The sequence below is a fragment of the Meleagris gallopavo genome, chromosome 2, assembly GCF_905368555.1.
Source record: "Meleagris gallopavo chromosome 2, MGAL_WU_HG_1.1, whole genome shotgun sequence".
In the NCBI taxonomy this organism is placed as follows: Eukaryota; Metazoa; Chordata; class Aves; order Galliformes; family Phasianidae; genus Meleagris; species Meleagris gallopavo.
The window spans coordinates 14881973-14894380 of record NC_139405.1 but is presented as its reverse complement, the minus strand read 5'-3'; the positions used below and the strand labels follow the sequence as shown (position 1 = coordinate 14894380).

General features: G+C 49.1%; 1 protein-coding gene across 1 annotated transcript in view; it reads right to left on the bottom strand.

Moving 5' to 3' along the window:
* The window catches only part of RRBP1 (ribosome binding protein 1), a 56903-nt gene extending 45110 nt beyond the window's left edge, over nt 1–11793 (bottom strand). The window contains exon 1 of the mRNA XM_085219042.1: nt 11614–11793. The gene's annotated coding sequence lies outside the window, so the exon portion shown is untranslated. The remainder of the gene's footprint in view (nt 1–11613) is intronic.
* Between the last annotated feature and the right edge of the window lie 615 nt (nt 11794–12408).

Here is a 12408-nt window from a genome sequence, read left to right as displayed (position 1 = left end):
CAGACTTTCCTTTGATTTCCAAGGGCCAGAGGCCCCCCCTCCTCCCAGCAGGAGGCTGCCCATACAGTACACAATGCACCAGGGCAGCGAAGCACAACGAGAAGGAAGCATGGTGAAGTAGCTTGGTCAGTAGCCCCAGCTGTCCCCGTGGGTTTTGCCCAGAGCTCTGTGGACAGGGCTCAAGCTGGGAACACACATCTCATCACTGTGCACGATGGGATAAAGCATGGGGTTAGCCCCTCCATCTACACCAGGCAGAAACAAATCCCACACATCCATGCTGGAGAGCTTCAGACAGATGCAGCTGGGATTTGACATCGAAGTGTCTTTGGCAAAACAGCATTGCATGTGTTGTGGGCATTTGGGCAAGGGAAAAACAAGCTGAATCCTCACCTATGCTAAGCTACCTTGTTGAAGTGCTCACCTCTGCACAAGATCTCAGCACTCCACTGCGCTCAAGGCTCCCCTTAAATGGAATCTCCTTGCAAAGGAAAGCTCAGCTTGGGGAAGGACCTGCAACTCAGAAACCCTGGGTTTGGCTTCCTCTACATGTGATCAACTTTTACAGAGTAAAAACCACCAACTGATGTGAGCTCGATACTGAGAAACTGCAACATTTCTGTCCAGGCACAATGAGAACACTTTCAATGAGTTGCCCAGGCTTGGTATTTGCAGATGCCACTGAAGAGAGCTGAAGCCTTATCCCATAAAGGAGATTATCAGTTATGGAGGGAAAAAATCTCCATCTTTGCTCAGGATACCCAGCCGGGATCTCTCTACCAGGCACAAGCCACAAAGCAAAGTCCATCCTGACACTGGAGATGAAGTAACTGTTCTCTTCCATCCCAGAAAGTCATTCTGCCCAGGAGGAACCAAAAGAAAAAAAACAAAACACCACAATTCTCATCTAGTGACCGAAACACCCTGAAGAAACCTCTTCTGCCTCCTCTTTCCTTCTTCCTCTATTTTCTCTCACAATTCTTATAGATCTAAACCATTCTCACTAGGGACATTCTGGCCAACCAAGACTTCTTTGGCAGGTCAGGTATCCTTACAGGAGTGGGAAAACCCACCTGAAGAAGAAACAGTGTTTGAACACGAGCCTGCAGGGTCAGGAGGTCTTAGGAAACACATCCAACATCCATCCCACAGCACTCAGTAGACCTTGCACTGCTGGCACAAGCGGCCTGGCAGAGATGCTCTTGGGACCTCCCCCCTTGGTGTTTCTCTCACCCCACCACAAGGACCTACACACATGGAGTCTGCTAGAACAGTCCTGTACTGGGCATGCACTAGGACAGGCAGCTCAAATGGCACAGCCCCAGCAGGTCTCTCTGGGGTTGGCACGACTTGCTTTTTTCCCCAAAGACAGAAACTGAGAAGAGACCTGGAGATTTTTCCACTTATTCAGGGCAAAGGTGGCCCTGTTCATAGCCTAGGCCTCTGTGGAACCCTACTTCTGGACAGCAAGGCAGACATCTCTCTATCTCTGGGCCAGAGAGGAGAAGGTGGCAGCAATTCCCCCACACCAAAGCCTTGCCCAGTGCTGTCAGCATCTCCAGCTGGCTGGAGGCAGGAAGGGTGGGCTACAACACAGACAAGCTAATGTTCCTCCTTTTATCTTCATTTCCCTCTCTTTTTAAGCTTTGCTTTCCCCCCCCCCCCCATCATACATGTCTCAGACCAACAGTCTCCACAAACCCTCACAAGGCAGAAGAGGGGCTTTGGGAGGTTTGGAGACAAAGATGGTATTTCTCTGCACAGAGATGTTTGCTGCAGACCAGCCCTCACGTGTGCTTTAGCACAAGCAGACTGCCACCAGCAAGTAATGTAGTAAGTGCCTGCAATCCTGCTACAAAGAAGACAACGCAGGCTGTTTAGCTGCAGGAAGATCACAGGATATATATTAAAAAAGCCTATTACACTAACTTTGGTCGTGCTCCAAATCACATTGAAAGTTGGAGGAAAGACTCCTGTTGACATGAATGGGTTTTGGATGGGGTTGATACCATTAACCTGTGCACTCAGAAGCAAACCCAGTTGAGTCCTGTGGTTATTGCTGTGTGTCAGGCATCCCTAATAAAATAAAGACGACAGACTGACCTCCTGTGTTTAATAATCCGTGCTGACTAACAGACTGCTCGTTAACGTCCATCTCTGACAGCCTTGTTTTTCCCCAGCCAGTACCCAGCCTGCTCTATACTACCCAAGACACAACAGCCTTCCTGCAGAATTCCTGCCAGAGTCAGATTTAATTTGCTGCAAGCTACCCCTTTAAGTACGGGCTTTTAAATCTAATTACTCCAGAGAATATGAGGAATGCCTCCTTGCTTTTTTCACTGAGCCCATTTAGCCATTTTTGGACAGAAGGAAACATCTGAGAGGGAGGGCACATTTTTCCCTCTGACTCATAAAAGGAGCACCACAGCTCATTCCTTGCATCCACGCTGCTTAACCCTTCAATACCAAAGTGTCCCTCAGTGGTTCCTCCCACAGCAGTGGATCGAGAGCCAGGAACCCATGCTCATTGCCACCCAGATGTAAAGGTGTGGGCTCAACCACCCTTTCTGGGCTGCAGCTAAGGCCATTTCTCCCATCGACCTAAAACCTCAACACTCAACCCCACAGCAGAAAAGAGATTTTTCTGTCTCTGAAACAGGGAAATAGTGGGGTTTTTTTTTTTTGCTTCCTGGTCATTTATCCACTGCCACAACAGCTGTCTCCTGGGCTTACTGCACAACCCTCCGGCTTAGCTCAGTTTTCAAGTGCACTAAAAATCTGCATCCATGCCACATGACCTATGCGTTGAGCCTGCCCACACAGCTGGCAAGCAGCTTGCTGCTGTAAGCTTGGCTGCAGGGAGTGCCTTCCTAACAGCCAGAACAGCACGAAGAGATGCCCCAGCCTGTCCTCTTTCTCACACCCCCACTGAGCTGCAGGGCACAGCCAGCATCAGCTTTGGGACTCCAGTTTTGAGCATGCTCAGGAAATGGCTGGAGTCACTTTTTCTAGGGTTTGAAAGCAGGTTAAGTGATCCTGATCCATGTAGGCACAGACAAGAAAGATGAACGCAAACCACAGCTTCTCACTGTCACCATTCAGTGAGGAAAAGCAATCACATTTTTACTATCACATACACTGATTTTTTTTTTTTGAATGCTTTTTTAAATTAAAACATTCCCCCAAATGATTTTAAGCAAGCTGACCTTTAGGTGTAATTTTTAACCACATCCTTTTAACCACATCCCAGCTGAGCCATGCAGCCGCCTGCACCCTGAGCAGTGGAGAAGAGCAAGCAATGGAGCAGCACTGCCCACCCCCCAAGGCAGGATGACAGCCAGGCTCCTGTCCTGCAGGCTGCACAGTGACACAAGAATAGCTGAGTGTTCCAGCTGCACTTCCATGCTCAGTAACATAGCATCTGTACACCAGACCTATGAGCAGCACACATTTGGTGTAGGTTTTGCATGAGCAGAACATCTAATTTCTACCTTATTAGTCATGGTTGTGGATTTTATGCTATCTCTGTGCGGGAAAAACAGGCAGTATGTAGTCCAACATGCAGCACTTGGACACCAGCAGCTCCTGATGTGGCACAAGGCTCTCCAGTCAGCCTGCCAAAAATCTTTAACAAATCTGAACCATAAAAGTGAGTTTGCAGTGGTAATTAGAGCCTTGGCTCAGTCACAGGGTCAGGCCCGTTTTGATGTGGTTATCAGGAGCCCTGAGGACACAGCCTCCAGCCCAGGGCAGAATCACCACAAAGGGCAGGAGGCAGCACAGGATGCCACATGCTCAGCAGCACCCTTGTCCTGCTGAGCTCTAGAGCACAAGCCTGGAGATCTAGCAAAGAGAAGACCACAGAGAAAAACCTCAGCTCCTCCACCATGCTTCCAGAAAAACAAAACTCAGAATAAAATAGCATGAAAGAAAGATGTGGGAGAACAACATGGCTCAGTAGTACCCACAACATTAAAGAAGCAGCTGCGCAAGGGGATAGTAAAAATCTCCAGACCAAGCAGATGTACTTCTGTATTCATGATGGTTTCTGCACATGGCCAAGAAAACAGAAATATGGCATTTCACTTGACAACTTCATCAGCCTAGGGCTGTGCCAGAACACACAGCCACTTCACACAAAGTTTAATGTTCTGCTTGTCACCGCACCCAAGGCCAGGACCCCTTTCTGCAGCGCTGTTCTATTACACACAGAAAAGACAGCCCCTATCTCAAGCAGCCTGCAGGCTGAGAACAGATGGGTTGTGTTTTAAAGAATTAATTGGAAGTCTTTGGAGAAGAGCAGAGCACAGCAGCTGTTGACATGAGGTTTCTCTGCCCAGCACTGGAATAGTGCTGTGGGGATCCCAGACACAGTTGGAAGGCCCAGGGGCAGTTTGCAACATCCTGAGGAGCCATGGACAGACACTGTATCCCTAATTCCCTCCTGTTCCTTTGGGAAGTCCCAGCCCCATTCTGGGAGTATACTCTAAGACTACCTCCTCTGGTAAGGAAAAACCTGCCAGCAAAGGTGACAGCACTCCCAGCTCTGCCCAAGAGTTTTCATGCTTCCTTTGATCCTTGTAAGGGGACAGAAAGCACAGCAATGACAGCAGAACAGCAAGGTCCCAGATTGTAGCAAGTGAAGATTTGCTCACATGCAACAGCCACAGACACAGAAATAAAGGAAAGAAGTTGCTTATCTTTAGAAGGCCTCAGGTATGCAGGGATGTCCAGCAAGATACCTTCGCCTCCACTGCCAAGCATTAAATGAGGCCTGGCAAGGGGTGGATCCTGGTCACTCAGGAACACTGCATGCACCTGAGCATCCCAGGGCTGGCCCTGCCTTCCCACCAGGTGCTCAATCCCTGTTGAAGCCATAACTTCACATTTCTGCTACAATCCTAAATAAAGTGAGGCTGGGGACCAACCAGTCTCCAGCCAAGGCAAAGCTGTGGCTCAGCTGCACCACATTACAGCAGGCTAGTGTCACTCTGAGCCCCTTGCAGGACTACCATGACCCTAATTCCTTCTTGAAGAGCCTTGGCCCTTCCTGGAGAATATGCAGCATGAGAGCAGGCAGGTGGCTGGCAGGGACTTACCCACAGAAGCATCAGCTGCCTCCTGCCTTGACAGGTGCTAACACTGGCTAATTGCTCTCTTCATTCACTTCGCTTCTGACACCAAGCAAATGTTACTACTCTAACAAGGGCAAACATCTCCAGAACTCAGAGAATGAGACACAGGCCAGTGCATCATCCACACTCACTTCAGCATCTTCTGGGTGAGATTGAGGGTTTGGGGCTCTCTTCCTCTGAAAGATGCTGTTATTCCCTGCAGGAATAAACATGCCAACAGAGAAAACATATTCCTAAAAACCATTCTCCGATATCAGCAAAACATGCCTTTACCAGAAGACCTACTGCAGTCCTCTAAAGTCCACTGAACTTCTGACCATGAGCATGGTTTCTCAGCTCATGTTAGGAGCAGCACCCAAGTCATCATTTCTGCTGGGTTATTTCTAGCCTGGGTCAGTTCCCTGCTGTTTCATTCCCGGTCCCACAGAGCAGCATTGTAAACAAGCAGGGAGGCAGGAATCAAGAGCATTGCTTCAACCTGGATTGCTTTAAAGAGAAACACTTGACAAATGCTTCCCAAAGGTTTCTTCTTCAGTAACTGCAGCAGGTGAAGAGGTGAAGGAATGAGCCTAAGCACTTTCCATATCTGGCTTTTCTCTAGCTGGCAGTGAAGCTATACACCCTATTAAATACCACCCGCAGTGCCAAAGCAGATACTGCTCCAGGTCAGTGCAGAGATGTTGATGGGTTACGTTGGGCAGGATTCCAGCAGATGATGTCCCTGAGGAGGTGAAGCAGCACTGATCAATCCATGCCCACAACGGAGAGAGACTAGGACCCTGGGAAGGCATTGCCCTCATGAGACCATGTCCTGCCTCTGGAAAAGCCAACATGAACCCCCTTCAAATCTCAGGAATAAGAAACAGTAAATCAGTAACCACTGAACTGGCTGACTCAGGAAAGCATTAGAAGATGAGAGATTAGACATGCAGATTTACCAACAGCCCTCTTCTTTCCTCTTGAATACAGCCACCTGCCAAGGGCCAGTGCTCCAAGCTGAGAATGCCTCCTGCTTTGCAGGCGATAGCTAGATATGCACAGTGCTCCACAAATCACAAGGAGAACATTGTTGAGACCATGCCCTGCAGCAGAAGGAAGCACTGCTGCTTTGCTGCACCATGGTTTCCCCCTCACTCCTCCTCCCCCAGAAGCCTTCCTACACAGCTCCCATGACCTGGTGATTCAGAAAATGACTTCTCTGAACATCTGTTACCTTCTCTCTGAGCAAATTCCAGACTACTGATGGCAAGGAAAGGATGCAAATATTTACAGACAAGGCAAAGGTGGGAGCTCTGCCAGACGTTGTGCCTGTGGGTGCTGCTGAGCAGCACACAGAGCTGCCAGGGTGCCTGCCACAGACACATCAAATCCCCAGGTTCAGCAACAAAGCACTTTCCTTGGGCTTATTTCAAGGCATTGGGTTTAGAGCTGACTTGCTGATCAGGACACATCTGTGGACTCACCTGCCTGGATCCACAGGCAGGATCCATCACCACAACACCTGGTGCCAGACATCAGTAGGAAAGGCCAGCATCATGTCAGGGAAAGGCAATCACAAGAATCCCACCATTACCTCCCATCCACTGGGAAATGCCAAAAGGACCCTCTTGAAATACATTCAGCCTCAAGTTCTAAAGCTGAAGCATCACCATCCTGGCGTGCATCAGCAAGGACCAATCAGCATGGTGCCATAACAAAGGTAGGAAGCAGCAGTTCCAGTGCTCTCAGAATAATGCATTTAAACGCACCAGGAAACATTGCTAGGAATTGGAAATGCAGCTGTTAGGATAGTCCTTGTAGCTTCAGTCTGCAGATATTCCACATTTAGGGCACAGTGGGTCAGACAGCTTTCCCAGCAGGCAGCATGGATGTGTCTGCCCTGCTTTGGAGGCAATTTAATAACACATGGATTCAGCCAAGTCCTGCCTGCTGGGCCACAAAACACTCCTGCATGCTTACTTGTGGAAATGTGCCCCCCACATTCTTGTTCCTCCAGAGCTAAGGACAGGCACCCTGGGGCAGGCGGATGCCCTTTCATTCCACTTTTCCTGCATGAATACCTTTTTCATCTGACCTTTGCAGACATCCAAAGCCTCAAGCCACTTTCTTGGGGTTGGAAAGCAAGTTGTGGGACAAGAGGAACGATAGCCAGGGAAGCAGAGCCTGCTTTTGATGTTTAACAGGGAGAATCACACCCAGCCTCCCCTCAGCAAAGGAGCACTTTCTTCCTGAATTTACAGCAGGACCCTGAAGTACAGAAGCACTCCTGTTATAAAAGCTTCACCCACCTACTGTTTGTCCTTGTCACAGCTGATCAACCTCTGCTTTTTGCCTTTCATTCCCCAGCCTAGTGCTATGCTACAAGAAGCACCTCGCTGAAACATGCCAAAGTGTTTTTATAATTCCTGTACTTACCAGCCCCAGGAAATCAGCCGTGATATTGCTTTCACATATCAGATTTCTGGCTTCACTCACTTGTGGCAACAAAAACCATATGGCAAGAACACATCTCGCACAGCCTAGCAGGAGCAACACAGAGGCCTGGCTGAGCAGCCACACAGGGACAAAGGCTGTGCTGAAGCCACGGGGGACACTCAAAAAGGCTCCCTCCACCCCCCTGCTCCCATCAGGCAACACAAGCTTGGGCTCCATTTGGGCAGCAAGCTTCTGGCACAAGGATGCCCTCAGTGACCAACAGTCACAGATACTGAGACATCTACCTTTAAATACTTTGATGCAAGGGCTAAGACACTCCAATTCTGCAACCAGGAGTCCTCAGCTTATTCCAGTGGTGTAGGCTGCCTTCTTCAATCTGTCTTCATTCACTATACCACCGCAATTCTTCTCCTTTAAGCCTCACTGTGAGTCCAGGCCAAGGAAATAAACCTGTTTTCTCTGGCCCGTCTCTGCAGAACTCTGCCCCACTACCAGCACAGAGACTATCTATAGGCAGCTGGAACCCCACTGCAGCCTCCTCTGTTCTCTGTCACTCAGCACGTACCTGGCCACAGGGCCTTGCAGCAAGGAGGGTGCAGAGGGCTGGGAAACATCTGCTTCCAGGCAATAGCTCAGGGCTGGGATCAGACTCCTCTGCACAAGGTGTTACACTAACACCAGTAAAGACCGTGGCCTGCCTCAAGCAGCTCGCAGCTGACACTGCTGGGAGAGAATGAGCTTTTTGTGACACCAGGGTAGTCACGATGCATGCTTGCTACAGTACAACACACATTGCAATGCTGCTGGAGAGCACAACCACAAACCTGGGAGGAACCAAAACCCAGTGCTGCACATTAGCCTCCTGTCTACAGCTTACAGAGGGCAAGGGCTGCCCTCTATCTTCTCATCTCCCCCTCTTTGTTGTGCTCAAAAGAAGTGATCCCACTGTGAAGGTCCTGTGGGTTCCCCAAAGGTGATACATCTCTCCAGCCCACAGGGGAGCTGACAGGAGACCCTGGGCCCACTGCTCCACATTGCCTTGGACAGAGCACTAAGAAGCAAGGAGACAGCCCATCCACTTCACTCTCCATGCCTATGCTGCATAACCCAGCTCACAGCAGGTCAGCAGACACAAAGGAGTTCTCAGCAGCACGACACTCACATGACAACAAGATTCCTACATCCTTCCTGCCATGGATAAAGGTCAGGGAGGAAGCTGTCCCCATCTCCATCTCTCACTAAACTGATCCATCTCATCAGTAACCAGTCAGGAAGCCATTCAGTGTCCTTGCTTTTTTTTTTTTTTTTTTTTAGCTCTGCTGTAACCAAACATGGCCAGGTGGTTTATTTACAAAGATTTCCCCATTGAGACACAGAATTGCTTGTCTCCCACAGAGGGCTCCCTGTTTTCACTGCACCTCCTTCTGGTTGTTGCGTGCACCAAGGGAGTTCTGGTGGCTGAAGGTTTGCATACTCACATACCACACGGCTTCTACAATTAAACCATTTCCATAAACCAAGTTATGCTGCCTGAGGAAAGCTTTTCAGCCAACTGTCCCCTTTCTTCCTTCAGCATACATCCTTCAGCTTACAATTTCACTGGAGCAAACATTACATGCACAGCTCCAAGGACAGCAGGTCAGCGCTGCATTTTCCCTCTTCCCCTCTCTGCAAGACTGAGCCACTTGCAACATTCAGGCCCCATGCTATACCTTGTGCTTGATGAATCACAGAACTGGATGGGTTGGAAGGGACCTCAAAGTCCACCCAGTTCCAACCCCCCACTGTGGGCAGGGCTGTCCCCCACCAGCTTAGGCTGCCCAGGGCTCCCCATCCAACCTGGCCTTGAGTGCCTCCAGGGATGGAGCACCACAGCTTCTATGGGCAGCAGTTCCAGGGCCTCACCGCCCTTTGCTGTAATGCAAGCCAAGAGATTTTGTGGAAGTCACTCTCTCCAGAGCCCCTGGAAGTGTCTAATGGAGGGGGACTCATAGGTGTGTGCACCCATACAAACAATGGGGCAGAAGCACACCCATCAGCCCTGCTTTGCACCACTAGTGATATCTCCCCACACCGTCCTGTGCTCACTCTGGCTACATTCTTATCAATCCTTGCCACAGAACATTGGATACACTGCCCTGGGGTCTGATGTGAGTGAGACATGATTCCTTCACCCTCCCTAGAGCCATGCTTCTTCCCCTTTCCTTCTAACCAAGGGAACCTCTAAAATCAAAGGAGAGCTCCATACTACACATAGTTGCCAGAAAGGCTGTCACTGACAACTAAGTTGAAGATAAGCTACATCATCTCCAGATTCCTACCTTTTGTTTCTCTCCACGCAATATAAGGTAGAGGTAGGGCTTTTCCATGTTGTCTCGTGTCCAGTGACCAACTTCTCCATTTCCTGGCATGTTTTACAAGGCACAGGGCTGGGACTCCACAAGGATCAGATAGTCTTAAAGAAACTGAACCAGGCCCTGCACCAAATGGCCAGCCCCAACCTAGAAGGCCATGCCAGAATTGAAAGAAAAACTCTTAAATAGACAGAGCTATTCAGCTAAGCCTAAAAAGCCTGGTCTCCCATCAAAGCGGAGGAACTACGTCAAAATGCAGACATCTGAACCACCCTGTGTCACTTATCAATGTGAAAATAAGGCAACACAGAGAGTAGGGCTTGACTTGTGCAAATATACCTAGGGAGGGCTGATACGGAAAGGAGGAGGTGGTGCTTTGCAGTCAATCATAAAGGAAAACATGAATCAGGTCACTGCATATTGACTTCAGACAGACGTCAAAACCAACTGTGTTCAGAACTAGGCAAACATGGCTGTGGAGCCCTAGTAGCATAAATCAGCCTTGCATTCATGCTAGTCAACGCAAGGCCAACTTACATCAGAAGACTCTCCAGCCTCCTCTCCCAGTATGAGAAGAAACCATGCAAGAGGGCTGCTTGTACTAGGATTACAACATCCTGAACTGCAAAAAAAAAAAAAAAAAAAAAAAGCTGAGGCAGATCCAGAAACAGTTGCCAGGGAAATCCTGGAGTCCCTTTAAGGAAGAGGAGAGTTTCACCCCTCAACCAGAGCCCTCTGCTCTGATGTTGTTCCCACGACATCACTTGTCAAAGATGCCACAGCCTCCCCACATCATCCCTGCCAGCAACTCCCAAGAGGTATCCCGTAGGCTTGCTGCCACTTCAACAATGCACAGCTCATTGAAATGCAGCATGTTAAAAGCAGTACCCACCCGTACATACTGAGAAGCTGAAAAGCACAAGCTCCCTTTCCTCTGCAGCCAAGACACCTCCTATAACACCATGGTCTACAACACAGGAACATCCTCCAGAGTCTTGCAACAGTAAGTTCAGCTTCATGAGTCTTAGCACAAGCACTTGGCCCAGAAAACATTATGAAGCAGAGGTTAAAGCTCAATGAGTCAGACAAGACTTTCTCTACCTGCTTCTGTTCAGCACCTAGCACAGCTCAGGACTGCACCAGCATGGGCAGACAGGAAAGCAATGGGGCAGAACCTGAGCTGAACTAGAAAACTTTCTGAAGGTAGGGAAAACCCTGATCCAGACATCCATCTACAGACATCAATGCACATCAATGATAACTTGCATGTCTGACCTCTGGAACAGACCACGGAGAAGACAGACAAGCATTGCCCAGCAGCAGCCAAGCATCCCAACCTTTATGCAACTTGACGGCATTAAAAAGCTTGACAGAACTAATTAGCCTCCCCACATGCTTATCTGATTTCAGCTCTTACAGGAACCAAGTCCTCTTGCAGAGCCTGCAGTGGAAAGGTGGGATCAACACATCCTGAAACATCATCCTCAAATCTCACTTCTTCCCCATCCTACAGGGATAAGGCAGCTCTCCCTATCCAGGCATTAGCAGCAGAAAGGCCTTCTGGTTTTGGAGGTCTAATGGAAGAAAAGGCAGAGACCTTTCTCTACAAACAGTAGGCAAAAGAAGAAGAAGAGGAGCCGTGGATTTAAAGGATGAAGCAGATACTGTAAATTTGTTAAGTATCTTACTCCCAAGCGAAAATCCCTTCTGCTTCTCACGATAATCAGGGCACTTAAAGCTAGTCCCAGCCAGCTGCTCCCACTTCCTTTGTCCATCGCCTCTTCAAACACGCAAAAAGCATGCTAGGAAACAGAGCAAAGGCGTAAAGATCTGCAGACAAAAAGGAGACCTTTGGAAAACACCCTGCACAAGCAAGCACCCCTCTCCCAGCAGCTGTGCTTTACAGTAGGACAATTTCCAATGTTTTCCTTCTCTGTGCAGACGAGGGATTTCCTGTCCTCCATGGCAACAACCTTGCATTTACTGAAGGAGGCCGTGCCAGTAATCTCCACAGCAGAATGAAAAATTTTAAAGTGGCACTGCCTGCTACTCAGAGCTTCAGCTCGCTGACCTTTTCCACACCCACAGTCCAGCACCACTTGTGAGCGGAGGTGAACCCAGTGCTGTGCTGCCCCATCTCAAATGCCTACACACTTGCATAGAAGGCACCAACCACCATCACCTCCAGCAACCCCCTCCGCCTGCCCCGCACAGGCCCATGCGTCTCCGCTCCAAGAACACAGATTCAGTACACTGACTTGGCAAAAAGCCTGACTTTGGTCTGGCCCATCTCCATTTTGGCCCATCTCATGCCATTTTAGTGAGTTACATCAGCTTGGCACAAGGCCACAAGAACATCAGGACCAGCCCAAGGGAAGCAGTAGAAACAAAACAGGAGGGGAAGCAAGGCCATCCCCTTCCAGCAGCAGCAAGTCAGTGATGAAACAACACCTTTCACTATCCAAGTTTAATTTAAACTATAG